The following is an 18,017-nucleotide window of genomic DNA, read 5'->3' as shown; positions in this document are numbered from 1 at the left end:
CGATTTTCAGCTGATCCGTTTACTGCCGTTTGCACAGTCAAACAGCGCCTTGGTGCATAAGGTGATCACTTCCTGTTTGACCATTGGCGAAAACTGCTTATTGGCCCGACAGGACGAAGTCGTGCACCAACTTCCGCCACTGGCGCACTGTCTCATGCTGCACCAATCACAATGATCTGGGCTGCCAGAGCTCCAGATATTGCTACGCCATAATGGGATGAACTCTGTCCGTCCCTCAGAATGACGGGATAAAGGCACCGTACGTATGACGAGGTGACACTTTGCACTGTTGGAGAACCCGTTAATTGAATGCCTCCGTACGAAACCTAGCTTATTTCCCAGCAGGCTGTCATTCCAAATGAGGAGGCAAGCCACAAGTCACCTACCGATTCAACTAAATCCATCACATCAGTAGGGCTGATATATTGCGTGATATGATACGACGTGGCGATATGATAGTGACTGACATTGATTGCATAAAGAAGCACAGTAATTGCCGAATTGGTGAAGTAGGCAACACATAAATGAGCAAGCATTTACTTATCAACATGGACCGAGGGTTTGGTTTAAGAGCACACAATGCCGCAGCTCGCCTGTCGACAGTTATAAGCCCACCACATTCAAGGTCGTGTCACAAATAACACCAGCATGCCGTGATGAATATGTGAAGAACGACACTCACCGACCTAGTGAGTGTTCCGTACGAAGCCGTGGCATGCATGCCTCCCCTGCAGCCCCCTCCCCTACCCCTTGCACGAGGCGGCACCGTTGCCACCACACCCCGGCCCTGTGTCCGCTAGGTGCGGAGGAACCGGGCACAGGCCGTCGCGTGCAATGCGTCACGACACAGGCCGTGCATGGGCCGTCGCTATGGCGATCATCGCCGCCGTTGATGACACCAGAGCTGGCGTGCGGCGCGGACATGGACGAGAGCGATGGCATTCTTGGCTGGGGGGGGGGGGGGGGGGGGCAGTTTTGTAGATCTCACTGAGGGAGGGGAGAGGGCAAGAGGGTCACTGGATTGTGCGTGAACCGAGGCATGGCGGCTTTCGTTGCATCATGTCATCAAGCCGCATGACGAAGCGTATCAAATGAGGCCGTTTCATTACGTTATATAGCACGCGACGTAATTAAAAAACGGATTCCTCATGTGATGAAACTACTTGCAAGACATCCAACCTCTCTTTTTCGAATATGGACGTCCGGTAAATATACAATATCCGGTTCATCGTCGACTTTCGTACCGTTACGCCTGCAAGTGTGGTTTTTGTTTTGGCAATATACGAATTCGAAGTATCAAACACCTGGACTTGCAGAGTCCTAACAACAGACCTTGCAGAAAGCTCTGCATTAAGTTGTAAGTTTTACGATAGCGTTTCGCGTTTAGTGTAAATTATGTCATTCCATGGCAGAGCGTGACAAAATGGCTTAAGTTATCCTTGAAGTCATGTCTTCATTTATTCACCACGTGTGAGGCCGCACACGGGGTTTGGAAGGACCGGGGGGGGGGGGATTAAAGGCTACCGGTCCGGGCCAGAAAGCTAATGGTGCTGGCCGTCCCCGCCTGCTGCATGGACCGTGCTCTCAGACGTTCTCTGAGAAGGACACAGGCACATAAGACAAGCACACGGGCGTATAGATAACCGCTAGAGCCCGGACCCTGCGCACGTGCGTCTGGTGTCCGCAGGACCTCATCCCCTGGCCGGGCCAAGCCTCATCCTCGCAGCCCTTCCCCTCGAAGCACCCTCCGCCGCGGCCGCCCGAGTCCGCCAGGTAAACTATGGGAGGGGCGCCGGCGCCGGCGCGTGAGCCGACGAACACCAGCCTGCGGCGGCGGCGAGCTGCAGACGAAACAGACCTGCCGAGCAGACGGACGCCGCCGGCTGCCGCGCGCCGGCCGGCTGGCCCCGCTGAGGCCCGGGCAGCGGGGCACACCGGCCGTGTGCAGAGGGAGACACAAATATGCTACTTGACGTCACCTATAAGCTTTGTCGTCCGGGTCGTTGTTAAGACAACTTAAGCTTATATCAACACAGACACACACACACACACACACACACACACACACACACACACACACATAATATATATATACATACACACACACACACACACACACACACACATATATATATATATATATATATATATATATATATATATATTTTTTCAACGGTCGCTGTAGCCCGAATCAAAATTGAAGGCAACAGTGTTCTTTGAGGCGGTGATGCGACGACATTGCATTTCTCTCGGACCTTTTGTAGCATTCTACCATTTTACCATCACGACCGTCTCAGGTCACGTGACTATGGAAACCGTGTTTACCAATTCTGTTGGCTATTCCCCGGTGCTGCGGCAAGCGTGGCAATGTTTCATTGGTGTTACTTCTGGACATCACCTTACATTCTTTATCTTATTCTAATTGTGCACCCAACCATTTCAACCCTACGCGTAGTACTTTCCCATCCGACCTATGCGTTGACAGTCACCGAGATGGATGAACACATCGGCTATTAATTTCAAAACAACACGATGCAATGCAGTACAAGATAACACAACTGCTATTTAACACACAAGTGCAGTGCTTTTATTTCTTTATTCCTGGCGCCACACGCTAATTTTGCTGCGCGAATCTTCTAAAGATTATCGTGCTGTTTGTAGCTGGTATTCTTTTGCGCACCACGTATCAACCGCAAACCTCCATCTGTACAGCTCTGGAAGCTGTGTTCTCTTGTGTCAACTTATGTAGGGGCATCTCCAATATTCCAACCTTATTTTTCGTATCGGCCAGATATTTTAGGATTTGAATTATACTTACATCTTTGCATTTTCCGTTTTGCCTTAAAGTGTTGTGCTATGCATTATCATAAATTAGGACATTCACGAATGCAGTAGCACCAGGAGTGCGAGTCCACTATATTGCTGTACACTTAAGAAGCAGTGTAGATGCTACGATAATCAAGGCCGTGTTCAGGTTACTCTGAGGCCGTTCATTGCCCCGAAACAGCCAAAGTCCACTGCGAAGTCGGGTCGAGTGCGGTGTAAATCGATTGCAATTCAGCCCTGTCAGCGGATGGCACGGTCCTGGTCAAGTTATCTGAATATTCTTGTAACGAGTGGGGACGGAGACGTTTTCAAGCTCGACAAGTGTTGCCGAACATCAGCGTCATCCATATGGGTGTCGGCACGAATTTACTTGCGGAGGGTGGGTGGGGGGGGGGGGGGGGGGGGGCGGTGTTTATGCGAGGATGGAAAACTTTTTTGGATGTTGGCTTTTCAACGCCACAGGCTCCGGTTCGGCTTGCATTTTGCCATTGATAAACCGTAATTGTGTTATTTTTGTGTAAAATCTCAGTACCATTTAGTCACACATCAAGTAGAAACAACGCCACAAGAGTAAAACGAAATCTGTAACTTATTTTGAGACTCAGTCTTTGGAGGCTTGTGTTTTTATTCAGCCACTCCGGCTCCAGTGTGCCCGAACTCTTCAGCCACTCCGCGGCTTGGCAGTACTCTTCGCCTGGTAGTCCAGGTGAGTGGCTCAAACAGTGTGCACAATCAAGCGAAGAATGTCGCAGGCTGCGGGGCATCGAAAGAATTCTGACCAGTCAAAGCTGGACGACCTGATTAAAAGGCAAAACGTAAGGCGATGCTTTCTGGCACAGGTCAGGTACACATACCATGGTACAGTAAGCTGGTACATTTTCTAATCCGCACCATGCTCTGACTCACGTTTGTGGACACAAGAGCTTTAGTTATGCCGAGAGTTGTTTTACAATGCAGTGCCTCACTGCACATCCAGATGTTCCTTAGGAACGCCGAGGCGTTTTCGGGAAAGCGAAGTTGGCTGTACTGCCACTGTTTTAAGGCAAAAGTAATCCAGCTTTCTGTAGAAATGAGCTTTAGAACACCACATACTCAACACTACTGCCCATATTATGAAATCACCATACTGCCAGGGCCTCCTCTCGATTACAAGGGCCTGCTACAAGTCTCGCCAGGGACCTCGTCCACACAATGCCAGGGCCTCCTCTCGATTACAAGGACCTGCTACAAGTCTCGCCAGGGACCTCTTCCTCGTCTCCTAGTGCTCGTACGAAGGAGCCCACTCTGCGTGAGAAGAGGACCGTCTATCCCTCTGCGCATGACTATATCTGTTGTGACGAAGGTCTACTACTGTTCCACGCACCTCTGCCATCAAGTGCGAAGAGTTGCGGCGCATATCCTTCCCTGCCTTCTCAACATGCTCTTGATTTTGACAGGACGCCGCCATGTTTCTCAACCATGTCCGACTATCGTATTACGGTGATGGGTCTGAAGTCCACGGCAAGCGTCTTATCGGAGATGCTTGTGACACTGATCAAAACAGGGGCCTCCTGTTGTTCGGCTGGTTGAGATAATCAAGCTTATCTGCATTATTAATTCGTTTTCCGTACTCTTGTGTTATTTTTTTTTTCGTCTTCTAGGGCTTCGTATTCCAGACCATGATGGACTTTCACCTTCTCAAGATCCTAGCTATGCCCGTAAGATTCGGTCTTCTACCGTGCTCCTGTCGCATATTGCCATCTGCCAATATGACTGGTTGTGTTTTGGCTCTCCTCCACTTCATATCTTGACTTTGCTGCACGCTCCTGACCTTTGTGATGACACAATCACTCCCAACGATAGCTGTTCCTTTCATAGCATATGCCTCACATCAATTAATACAAAGCAGCTTTGCTGGTCGTGGCTGGGCCTCCTAACGCCCCGTTGCTGCTAACCATGCACACTGTGTACTGGACACACCATGGCTTTTGAATGTCTCCTTAAATGTCAGGGCGAGACAAAGTATAGGCCTGAATAGCCTGCCAAAGGCAGCGTGGGGGCAGACCTCCCTGTCCGCCCGCTGCCGCCACCCCCGGTCCGACGCCAGTGTATGAGGCTGACCTCCCCGCCCGCCCGCTGCCGCCACCCCCGGTCCGACGCCAGTGTATGAGGCTGACCTCCCTGTCCGCCCGCTGCCGCCACCCCCGGTCCGACGCCAGCTTGGGAAGCCGACCTCCCCTCCCACCCGCTGCTGCCACCCAAAGTTCGACGCCAGCGCGGTATTTATGCATATCATTTATCTATTTATTTATTTATGTCTATACGTATTTATGACCTTTCCGGATACAAATAGCCCTTGCATGTCAGCGAGTGGCATCGTCAGTTCCAAAAGTGGATACCTCCGATCGGTTATGGTTTTAAAACACTCACTATTAACAATCAGAGCTAAAAGGCTAGCTTGGTTCAGGGAGCCATGATGACCACAAAGTGTCACTTACTTGGCATAGGTTGCTGCAAACTTCATGAGGCTGGTAGCCAGGTGGTTCTGCAGCTGTGCCAAACGATGTTACAGCGGAACGGAAATGTCGCGCCCGTAAGGGCGAAGTTAAACAGCCAAACGCATGGCCCCACCACAGCACTGCTCTCAACTGACCCCTGACCTGACCATTGACCTGATCGACCTGAAACCCGATCTGACACCTTACCTGACTCCTGACCTGGCCCCTTACCTGAGGTCTGACCTAACCCTTACCTGACCCCTGACCTATCTGACATGACCACTGACCTGATCCTTACCTGATCCCTGCCATGACCCCGACCTGACCCCTGACCTTACTCCTGACTTGAAATCTTACCTGGCACATGACCTGAAAAACCGAACCCGAACTGGCCTACCTATGGTCTGACCTGACTCCTGAGTTTACCCTTTGCCTGAATCCTGACCTGAACCGTGACCTGGACTAACCCCGAACTGACTTGATACCTGACCCCGAACTGACCTGTGATCACTGGCCCCCGCACTGACCTGACCCCTGACATCTGACGTCGGTAGAGCGACGGCGGTACCGGCTGAACATCGTGGCCGGCCTACAGGGGGAGGCGGCGCCCGAACGAGCCGTGCTGGCCGTGGAGATCCAGGTCACACGCAACCCGCCGGACTGTGACGCCATCTCTGCAGAGGTACGTCACTATGACTTTACTTCAGTAAAAATGTGTACGTGCTGACGACGGCCTGTGGCGCTGTTTCAGCGTTGGTATATTCCTGTGTAGCCGCCCCAGGGGAGGGACGTTTGCACATGTCATGTGATAGCCCCTCAACTGGGGTTAAGCGCGCTCTGATGACGGCATGTGACGTCACATCACCAGAAGTAAGTTCCTGTGCTGTCTCTTCACCGGAAGCACGGACATATCCGTTCTCGTGCTGCCAACTGAGCCGAGATGCGTCCCTGCCCTTCCACGTTATCAGGACACGTTCCCTGTTTTGGCATCTCAGCAGAGGCACACAACCGTATTTGCTCCGCAAGATTTGTGAGTTCAAATGGCTCGGTTTTCTGAGCCAAAGCGTCACGTGATCGACGGTCGTGCCCTCGGCGTGGCTCTGTCCCAGTGTAAAGCGACATAAACATAAAGTACTGTCATCAAGCAAGCTTGCATCACACTGGCGTCGATTATGGATGGCTCGCATGCCCGGTCGCTTGATGTCTGCGTGGCTACCAAGAGCTCCGGTCAACAAAGGCCATGAGGGTCGGCTTTTGTTCGTCACGGCATGTTGTGGGCGGAGTAGCGCGGCTAATCCGGATGAGAGCGATTTTCTCCACACCGCGACCCACGAACCTAACCTCGAACAGCACTGGCCATTCCCACTGCCGCGTCGCCGTGCTGGGCGGCAGCTCACCCCACTTATCAGAGGCTCACTCACCCACTCATCAGGTGCTCAAATCCCCCATCAGATGCTCACTCCACTGATCAGATGCTCACCCTCACTCATCAGATGCTCACGCTCACTCATCAGATGCTTACCCCCACTCATCAGATGCTCACCCCCACTCATCAAATGCCACCTCCACTCATCATCTGCTCACCTCCACTTATCAGATGTTCACTCCCCACTCATCAAATGCCCACCCCCACTTATCAGATGCTCATTCCCACTCTTCAGATGCTCACCCCCACTCATTAGATGTTCACCCCACTCATCAGATGCTCACGCTCACTCATCAGATGCTTACCCCCGCTCATCAGATGCTCGCCCCCAAAAATTAGACGCCCATCTCCACTTATCAAATGCTCACGCTCACTCACTTGATACGCCGACACCAGCACAAACGCAGCCAATTTCCAAGCCATGCTGGCATCTGCGTAGTCGCCGCCCGGCACGCGGCAACTTGTAGGGCGCCTCGCACACGGCAACCCTGTAGATCAGCCTACACACAGCGACCTTGTAGGTCACCCCGCACACAGCGACCCTGTAGGTCATCTCACACACGGCGAGCCTGTAGGTTACCCCACGCATAGCGACCCTGTAGGTCACCCCAAACGGCGACCCTGTAGGTCACCCACACACGGCGACTCCCCGTACACGGCGGCCCTGTAAGTAACCCCTCCACAGCTACCCTGTAGGTCACCCCGCACACGGCGACCCTGTAGGCCATCCCACACACACACGGCGACCCTGTAGGTCACCACACACAGGGACTTTGTAGGTCACCCCGCACGCGGCGACCCTGTAGGCCATCGCCCCACACACGGCGACCCTGTAGGTCACCACACACAGCGACTATGTAGGTCACCCCGCACACGGCGACCCCGTAGGCCATTCCATACACGGCGACCCCGTAGGTCACCCCGCACACGGCAACCCAGTGGGCCATCCCACACACGGCGACCCTGTAGGTCACCCCGCACACGGCGACCCCGTAGGCCATCCCACACACACACGGTGACCCCTTAGGTCACCCCGCACACAGCAACCCTGTAGGTCACCCACACATAGCGACCCTGTAGGTTACCCCGCACAAGGCGACCCCGTAGGCCATCCCCACACGCCGACCCCGTAGGTCATCCCACACACACACGGCGACCCTGTAGGGCATCCACACACAGCGACCCTGTAGGTCACCCCGCACACGGTGACCCTGTAGGTCACCCCGCACACGGCCTCTTGTTGCGTAGCGCTGCGATACGAAACGGAACGGAATTGACCAGCAATATAACATTCAAAATCACGCGCACCGTGATATAAAGGAAACAGCAGCGGCAAGTCTCATCTAGTCAAGACGACAGACAGTGGTATGAATAGTTCACTGAAGTTTTATGCTTTTATCGGCCAAGAGGTGGCGCTCATTGCCATCTCGCGCGCAGGTGGCAGTGTGGGAGCGCCGCAGAATCTCATTGGTTGCAACGCTACGCTACCTTTCAGCTGTGGCTGCCTCGCACCGCGCCGCAACGCCACACTACAACTGGTGGCGTGGTGCGGCCTTACATAAGGCATCCTCTTGCCTAGACGCCCTGTCTAGCCTCGCTCACTCGCGGCGGCGGCTTTGGCGACCGTCCAACACGGCTGTTCTATCGTATTTTACCCGTGATTCGTTCGGTAGCACCACACACCCAAAAAGGCGTTATTGCTTTCAGCCAACTCGTGAACATGTCCCTCAAACATCGAACAAAGTCATTACATCGCGTGACACAGCTCCTCGAGCAATAGTTGATCCCGAGTAAAAACAAAATGCGCACTGGTCGAGCATTTGTGGTGTGCAGGTATGCATGCTTGCTGTTAAATATGCTTCGCGATCAACATCATATGCCATTCAGGCGTCAGCCGGGAGCCATTCCAGATGCCATCGCTCGCCACATTCCTCGATGGGCGAGTCTCTGGCGCCGTGCGGTGGCGGGCTGGCCTTATCAATAATAATTCGGTTATTTGTCGACACATACCGCCGCTAAGGTCACAAGGGTCGGCCTTCATCGACCCTGCCGAGCAGAGGCCTTCGCGGTTGGGGTTCGTGTTACCCTGCCCACCGTCTACCCGTGGGGTCTGGCCACAGACCACACCGGCTCTGAATTTGACCACACGCGTTCCTCCTCTGTGACAGGCCCTACTGACCCGTCTACCATGTCTTGTTTCTTTTTGCTCCTAGTTATGGGTGAGATTAAGAAAAATCTAGGGTGCCTCCTTAATTAGTCGTTTGTGAGATTAAGGAGCATATAGGCTCATCACCTAGACTATTTGTAGGTGAAATTAAGGAAAATCTAGCTCACCACCTATACTAATTGTGGGCCGTCCTGGCTCACCAGCCAGACTTTTCACAGGTAAGATTAAGGAACACATAGGATCACAACCTAGACTAATTATGGATAAGATTTAGGACCATCTAGGCTCACCACCTAATCTCAATGCCTTTGCTCTGGTAATCGCAAATGACGCGCAAAATTAGGTAAATGTAAGGAATGGACGCAGCCGGTAATTTCTGGCGTTTTCCAAACATGCACTCAATATATTTTGACGTTCCCACCATTCTCAACCATCAACCCCACACTTCTTACCCCTATTTTTCGCCAAAGATCTTCCCAACCCACCACGTCGCTCCACAACCACTGAGCATACTTATGCCTACGGGTTTTCTCAACGCCGCGAAAGCCTCTGCTCCAAATTGGCGTAGACGATTTTGCGCTGACCGGGCGGGAAGGCCTAAGGTTGGCGTTACTGACTGCAGGAGCTCTTCTGAGGGCTAAGTTTGCAGGAGCAGGAGCCCTGCTGAGGGGCCTAAGTTTGGCGTTGTTGATTGCAGGAGTTCTGCTGGGGCCTAAGTTTGGTGTTGCTGATTGCAGGAGCTCTGCTGGGGGCCGTGGACATTCCTGGCCGGAATGCAGTGGTTCGCATCCCCGCCCGCCACAGCAGACAAGTCTCCGTTCCTCCTGGACCTGCGGTGCCCTCTGCACACCACCTGTCAGGAGCCCCAGTACTCGTACCGAGCGAACCAGGTGGCGTCAGAAGGTGAGTGTCCGGCAGCACAGCCGCCTTCTGACTGAGACTGCAGCTACCCTGCTGCTGGACACCGCTCTAGCAGCCGCCCTGCTCCTGGACACCGCTCTAGCAGCTGCCCTGCTGCTGGACACCGCTCTAGCAGCCGCCCTGCTCCTGGACACCGCCCCAGCAGCCGCCCTGCTCCTGGACACCGCCCCAGCAGCCGCCCTGCTCCTGGACACCGCTCTTTTCGCCCGGAGAACACGGCTGCACACGTAACATTCCACAGCTTCGAGGTTAGATTTATGACCCATCGAAGGAAGTGGTTCGCGAAATACATTTGCGTCTTCAACTACTCTAGAAAGGTGCCGCTTATGGCCTCTGGGCTGAATGCTGGGCGCCCGATCATTGCCGCCTAAACATTGCCGCTTGTCAGATGCGCCAGTAGTGCTCTACTGCGCCTCTACTGCGCTAGTGCAGTCCGATCTAAGTGCTGCCGCTTGACAAGCCTGCTCCCGCCCTGACACACCTGCCCCGGCCCTGAACACCTGCCCCAGCCCTATCACACCTGCCCCAACCCTGACAAACCTGCCCCGGCCCTGACACACCCGCCCCGGCCCTGACACACCTGCCCCGGCTCTTCCACCGCTGCACGAGCCTGACACCGCCCTTGCCATTCTCTGACAGCTGGGTTTGACACCACCTCGCCCCCTGATGCCCCTGTCTGACCTGCCGCCGACCCTGACACGCCAGCCCCGAGGCCGCCTGGCCGGGGCCGCTGACCGAGATGGCGACGGCGCCTCCGCCGCAGACGCCGCCTGCAGCCCACCGGAGCTGGAGGAGGCCCGAGGCTCGGCCGTCTCCGCGGCCCGGCTGGTGAGGGCCCGCTGCCGCCGGTTCCGGCTGACCGTCTCCTGTCACCCGGCCGGCGCAGGACGCGCCCGGCCGCCCGCCGCAGGTGGGTCGGTCGGTCAGACGCCAAAGGTCACGGGTCAGGGGTGAGCGCGAGTAGTCGGAGTCTGGGCTGTCGGCCCAAACCAGACGGCGGACGGTCTGGGCTGTCAGCCCAAACCAGACGACGGACGGCCTCCTCTTCCAGCATTCCACCGCGGCCATGTTTGCACTTCATCAGCAGCAATGTGGCCGCGCACGTCGCAGCCAATCTGAAGATGGACGCCGGGCCAGCCGTAAGGTGGCACGACAGGAGCGCACGGAAATACTCGAGACCAAAGCAGCGTGTGCCGCGCGCTTTGTGTCAACCAACTGCACCGTTTCATCTCGGTGCAGAATCCTAACGAGTTTTTTCATGAGAGCCAATTTGGCCTGCCCGTTGCTGTCAGCGTTCCATAATAGATCACGCAGGGCTTGTTCAGCCAGCAGTTTTACCTCTCGTAGGGCTTGTTCGACCAGCGAGTTTGCTTCTGTTTCGTAATGGCTTCACCCGCCGCTGAGCACAAAGGAGCCGCGCCAACAATCAGTAATTGTCTCTGACCCTCTTTGTTGCTCTCCTGAAAAGTTACTCTGGGCCGGCAGAAAAACAGTCAGAGGAAGCTTCGTTAACAGCGGCGCTTGCACTAGCGACCACCTTTGCACAATTCAGGCTTGGCTCGCTGTTTGGCGCTTCCTGCAATGCATTCTTTGTTGCACAGCGGCGCGCACACTTGCAGTTGCAGACATTTCAGGCACTTGGGACATTTTCACTGAAGAGACCTTCATCTTAAGCACACAAAATCGGCACTTGGTTGGATGGCATTCCTAAGAGACGTCTGCTGACACTGCTCCCCTGAGGACATCTCTGCTGTTTCCAGAGGAGGGGTCGGAAAAACTACTGAGAACGTTTGACGTGGAGGTGCTGGACAGAAATAATCACGCTCCAGAACTGTATGAGACCAGTGCGCCCGTGAGCAACGTCTACCTCTGTGAACGGCGTGAAATAAAGAAGGTATGTGAGCAAGGCACCGACGCTCAGAGGACCGGCATGTGGATACGACACCGGCGCTCAGAGGACTGGTATGTGGATACGACACCGGTGCTCCGAGGACTGGTATGTGGATACGACACCGGCGCTCAGAGGACTGGTATGTGGACACGACACCGGCGCTCAGAGGACTGGTATGTGGACACGACACCGGCGCTCAGAGGACTGGTATGTGGACACGACACCGGTGCTCCGAGGACTGGTATGTGGATACGACACCGGCGCTCAGAGGACTGGTATGTGGACACGACACCGGCGCTCAGAGGACTGGTATGTGGATACGACACCGGCGCTCAGAGGACTGGTATGTGGACACGACACCGGTGCTCCGAGGACTGGTATGTGGATAAGACACCGACGCTCAGAGGACTGGTATGTGGACACGACACCGGTGCTCCGAGGACTGGTATGTGGACAAGACACCGACGCTCAGAGGAGCAGCCGATTAGCTCATGGTGTGAAATAACGGGATGCAAGCAATGCTGCGATTCAGGTACTGTGCAATTTCCAACTGACATTGAGAGCGGAGTTGTAGATAGAGTCCTTTAGCGCCGTTGCGCCACCAGCGCATCCCAACTCGCTTTCTTACCCTCCAAACTGCACCTTCACTACCAATTATCAATGGGAATACCGATACTGTTTACAATGGATGATGGTACTTCTTTCTTAAATGTGTCCTTTTGGAAGTTATTCGTAGTTGTAATCTTCATTTTGGACGTTTCAAAAAATACCCTGGTTCGACCCACCCCTGGCCACGGTATATTCAACTGGATCCCGCTTTACGTGAGTTGTTAAGCACATTTGCGAGGAGCATTCCACACATGGATAAGACAGTACCGTTATCTTTATTCCTCGTCGATTAACTATTATAAAGGAGAAATAGGTGTGTCAATATTTCAGCTACCTCCCTTTTGAGAGAAATGATGCTATCAGTACCTACTGTCTTATATGGACCTGATGTTATTGTGCAGATTAAGTTGGTTGGTTTGCAGGACTTTTTTCAACCCGGAGCATCATGAAACAAATCCTGAAATTCAAGCGGCTTGACATAAAAAGCTATTTCATTCAACACCCAGTAACGCGCAATAGGCAAACCATTTCCCCAGAGAAAAACACGAGTCAACGAAAAGGTAGGCGCGCACGCACAGCGGTAGCGGTCACTGGGGTCCCTGGGGTCCAAGCACGAGTAACTTTTGGGCAGATGGAACCTCGTGTCTTGCCACAAAAATTTTCTCCGAGCCGAGCTGGACACCCGTGACATTTAAGGAGCGGTTGTTCACGTGTGTCTCGGGCTTACACCCACAAAGTGGCCTTACAGGTATGTAAGTCGCCCGACTTCAAACTCGTCACAGCGTTCTCGAACGCGACCATGCAGTAGGGCCGTGTCACGCAACGGAAGGATCCCGTCACGAACATTCTTCCTGTCCCGGGCACCCCGCGACTGCCCCAGGGCAGCGCGCCGGGCGGATGTGACGTTTCCGGACCCCCAAATTACAGGGCAGAATTTCCATCAGTGTCACGTGACTGATGAAGCAGGCGCCTCCGCACTGCAGAAGATTAGCTGACAGGAAAATGACCATTTTCGAAAGATAGGCCGAACTCGCATGTCAAAATGTCATTGTGACGCTGATTTGACGCTTGAACCTGACTCTTCCGCTACAGGGTGGATTGACGTCTCATTAGACGCATAATCATTTCAGACGATTTCGGAGGGAGCCGTTTTTTATATGATATCGTATGGTACTCAGCCCGCTTCGAAAGCTGGCATCATTTCCCAGTAAACTTGTGATGAGTTTCACTTAAGCCAAATCTATTTTGAACTCGCGGCATATTAAGCTGATTGCCACTCTGACCCCGAGCAGCGCGGTACATTTTCAAGTCAGCCTTAGTTCTGACGCAATGAGAGGTGACTTAGCCCTGGGATCAATTTTTTGATGCAGTTGGTTCTAGCAACAGCAGTTTAGGGGTTATCGGGTGTCCCGGGCTTCATAGCATGCATCACATAACGTTAAAAAGCAGCCACATCATAATAAACGATGCAATTAGTATAACTCGTGAATTTCATAATGGTCTATGTAGAACAATCATGTTGATGATCTGGTTTATATGTATATGTATATGTATAAGTAAATATATGAATACATGCATATATATATATATATATATATATATATATATATATATATATATATATATATGTCCAACTCACAACAAAGGTTCAAACTAATCAGCTGAATAAATATCTGTCGACTCTCGAGTCACACGACACGGAGTTGAGCACAAGTCCGCAGCCACTGCCGGGTGGCAGGGACTCGGCAGTCAAGCGGGGCTGCAGGGGTGCTCACCGTGTGGTGGGTGGCACACACTAACTACACACAGCCCGGCAGTGCTTCGTAAGTGGCAGGCGCTGGGGCAGCCGGTGCCGTGTGCGGCCCAGCCGCGCTAGAGGGCCACATGGTGTTAGTCTTTGTCCTCCCAGACCGTGTCATTGGCGGCTGCCCCTAGTTCTTCCCAAGTCTCGCATCTCAACACCCGCACTGCGCTGCCTGCGTGCCAGCGGCCCGCTGGGCGGCGCCATACACTGGTCGCGGTGCTCTCGCAGGAGCAGCGGGTGCTCTGTTTTGACCTGTCCTGACCTAGCCTGTACTGTCCCGGTGTTGTGACCTGAACTGGCCCTCTTGCAGCAGCAGCGGGTTATCTGTTCTGACCCGTCCTGACCTACCCTGTCCTGTCCCGGTGTTGTGACCTGGACTGGCCCTCCCGCAGGAGCAGCGGGCAATCTGAATTGACCTGTCCTACCCCGGCGCTGTGACCTGGATCGGCGCTCTCGCAGGACGAACGGGTGGGGCTGGCCCGGCAGCTGTACATCCGCGACCTGGACCACCACAGCCTGGAGCACTACAGCGTCCGGCTGGAGGGCGACAGCCGCGGCCTGCTGCGCATAGCGCCGGGTCATTACCCGCTGTCCGGGGCCTCCGGCCGCCGACACGACGGCGAGGACTGGGAGACCATGCTATTCACAGGTCAGCCTCCGCTACATTCCGCTTGGGACTGGTGTTCGGCTGTGTTTGCATGCATGTAACTGCTGAGGTCATTTGCTGCTGACGTCATCAGCTGGTGACGTCATCGGCAGCTGAGGTCATAAGCCGATGACGTTATCAGCCTTTCCATGCCCCGGCAACACTGGAGCCATGTACAAAGAACCTCGGCCCATTGTAATTATTGACCGCCGGCCCTTTTAGCTGGCTGATATCTTTTATTTACCTCGAACCGCGGCGTGCTGTTCACAGCTTCTAGCAACATCTCATATCAACTCGCGTATGCATGCCACTTCTTAATGACGTCTGGGCTGCGCGGGCATAGGTGGCGTCTGGCGTGTGGCGTCTGGCGTCTGGCATCTGGCGCCTGACGTCAGGTGTCTGGCGTCTGGCGTCCGGCATCTGGTGTTTGACGTCTGGCGTCTGACGTCTAGCGTCTGGCGTCTGACGTCTGGCGTCTGGCGTCTAAGCTGGGCACGGCGGGCGTTGGACTCCTGTATTCGGTGCAGCCTCGCACCTCGCCGTCGGACATTCGTTTCGCACTCGCGTTATTCTCCCACTGTATGGATTTAGCTGCTCTCTACCCATTTTTGTTGTTATGGCGGATCGCGTCACTGTTATCGCGTCCTTGTTATCGCGTCATTGTTATCGCGTCACCGTTATCGCGCCACTGTTATCGCGTCATTGTTATCGCGTCATTGTTAGCAAGGATCGCGTCACCAGTGCCTTCTTACCTTTCCCAAAGCGGGTCACCCTGGCGGGTCCCCAGAGTGGGTCACCCTAGCGGGTCCCGAGAGCGGGTCCGCGAAGCCGGCATTGCCATATCATTTGCAAGGCCGTCGTGTGGTAAATAATGCGGCTCACCATCGCAGACAAGCCTTCAGTCCCAAGAGCCCCGGCCTGTCATGGAGCCATGTCACAGGAGCCCCAGCCTGTCACAGAGCCATGCCATAGGAGCCCCGACCTGACACAGAGTCATGTCACAACAACCCCGATCTGTCACGGAGCCACGCCATAAGAGCCCCGGCCCCTCACGGAGCCACGCCATTAGAGCCCCGGCCTCTCACGGTGCCACGCCATGAGAACTCCGACCTATCACGGAGCCATGTCACAAAGACGAACATGCCGCGGCTAACGGGACTTAGGATTGCCCGGCACTGGAGAATCGTTCAAGGTGACCTGCAGCACATGTATCCTAGTCATGACAGCTACGTGCTCACAAGTAATGAGAGTGTTTGATGACAAGGTCGGCGCCGTCAAAAGCGCACGCCACTGGAGGGGCCATTATTTGGACCACATGTATTTCAGGCAGGCGCTTACACGTTAACGTATAATGCAGATCGGAGGCGTTTTCGCTCTTATATCTTGTCGTTCTCGTGCAAAAACTCTGCGGCAGTGGTGTCATGTGACAGGTCGACACGACGCTCGGCATGGTATGTGTTCCCAGTTTGCATCTAGCCATCAATAATTTGTGTTAACAGTGTTTTGGAGGCATGATGCCAATCCGTGGGCCTAGGTGCAAGGAGGGGGGGGGGGGGGGACACAGAGCCATAGTCCCTCCACTTTTTGTGAGTGAACTCTAACCCTACGTAGAGAGGGTGGAGGGTGGAGAGGGGGTGAGGGGTGGAGAGGGTAACCCAGAGGGTGGAGTGAGTCAACTTCAAAACGGACGCTGCCCTCTCCCACACACTTTCTAAGAACCTCCTACATTGCCCACGGTACGACGTGCTTCCCCGCTGTTTCGTGGGCGTTGGCGAAATGGAATGGCCTCGGCCCCCGAGGAGCACTGGATCAACTGGCACGAACGTGTCCACCCACGAGTGTTCGGACAGGATCGCCTGCTGCACGTGTCCGGATAGCGCCGACCTTTTAAATTCGAGCCTAGACTGATGATGTCGCCAACCAGCCAGCTTACCTTCTTGCCGCTTACCAGCCGCGCTTAGCGGCGGGGGCTGGCGCTTCCTCCCTGCGGTGGCTTAGTGCAACAGTTCTTTCGAACTGAACACGATCAAATAGCCAAGGTTTTTGTTGACATATATCAGTAGCGGAACCAATGAGGCTGCCTGGTCACCATCTGTTGAAAAACAAGGCCGGCAGGTGTCGCTGTCGGTGGATATCGAGCCCACATCTATTCTCATGATTAACCTTTGTTGCAAGTTGAAAGTACGGGGCCGTAAAGTACAATATATGGCTTTGCTGTGGCTGGGTAATTGCGTTTGGTCTCCTAATGATTTGTAATCGTCGCCATGTTAATCAGATCATACGGATGTCTGTTAGACTGAACCACTTTCTTAAGTGTCTATACAGTAAGCTCACCGCTGTCATGCAATGCCGGTCCTTTATGCTGTCAGAGCTGCGGTACGGCCGGGATTTCCGCCCTTACGACCTGCTAGGTGCTGAGTACAACTACTCGGTGCAAGTGGTCTTCGAGGACGTCTCTCTTCACCCCGCCTTCGGGACAAAGGCCGTAAGTGCGTCCGCGTGGGGTCAGCTGCACACGGAGGCATGCCAGGCATATACTAGGGGAAAAACGACCGAGTGGATGGCACCTTCGGATCCCACGTGGGGCCCGGGTTCAAATTCCAATTGCGCCACGTCCCTCGAGCGCTGGTGTGGTCACTGCAGTCGCTCTCGTTCCACAACAAGAATTCACGGCGGCATGCGCCACGTGCCGCTAAAGAATTGAGTGTAGACTTGGGTGAGATTGCGAAATAGCGTGACAGCGTCCGAGCTCATGTCTAAAGGCTCAGAATCCGGGCCAAATAAATGTTTCATGCCTACACCCCCCCCCCCCCCGAGAAGCTCCATGTCTACACAATCTGCTAGACCAGGCCATGGGAGCGATCATGCAGACAAGAGCTTGTGATGCGGGTATACGTGTGATGCCATGTGATGACGTCGGCTCTGAACATTGGCGCACCCAAGGCTTGCCAGAACACATCGAAACAAACGAGACGTGGCGCTTTAGGTCCGTCTGGAGGCGGTATTCTGCAAAATCATACGCATTTTGCTATACTCAATGTCTAGTTGAGGATCTAGCATGCGAAGCCAAAGGAAAACAACCTAGGTTGATCTGTGCGGCGAAAACGACAACATTCCATTCAAGGCGAAGCGCTAGTAGAGTTCCGTCAAACAGTACTTCATCCGTTGTATTTCTGGTTCTTAGGGGTCCCCGCGAACATACATTTCGTCAGAAGGACGAGATACCGTCAACACCCAAGTAGAACGCTAG

Source organism: Pollicipes pollicipes, unplaced genomic scaffold (genome assembly GCF_011947565.3).
Source record: "Pollicipes pollicipes isolate AB1234 unplaced genomic scaffold, Ppol_2.1 Scaffold_6052;HRSCAF=7182_pilon_pilon_pilon, whole genome shotgun sequence".
Taxonomy (NCBI): Eukaryota; Metazoa; Arthropoda; class Thecostraca; order Pollicipedomorpha; family Pollicipedidae; genus Pollicipes; species Pollicipes pollicipes.
Note: the sequence above shows the minus strand (reverse complement) of the source record.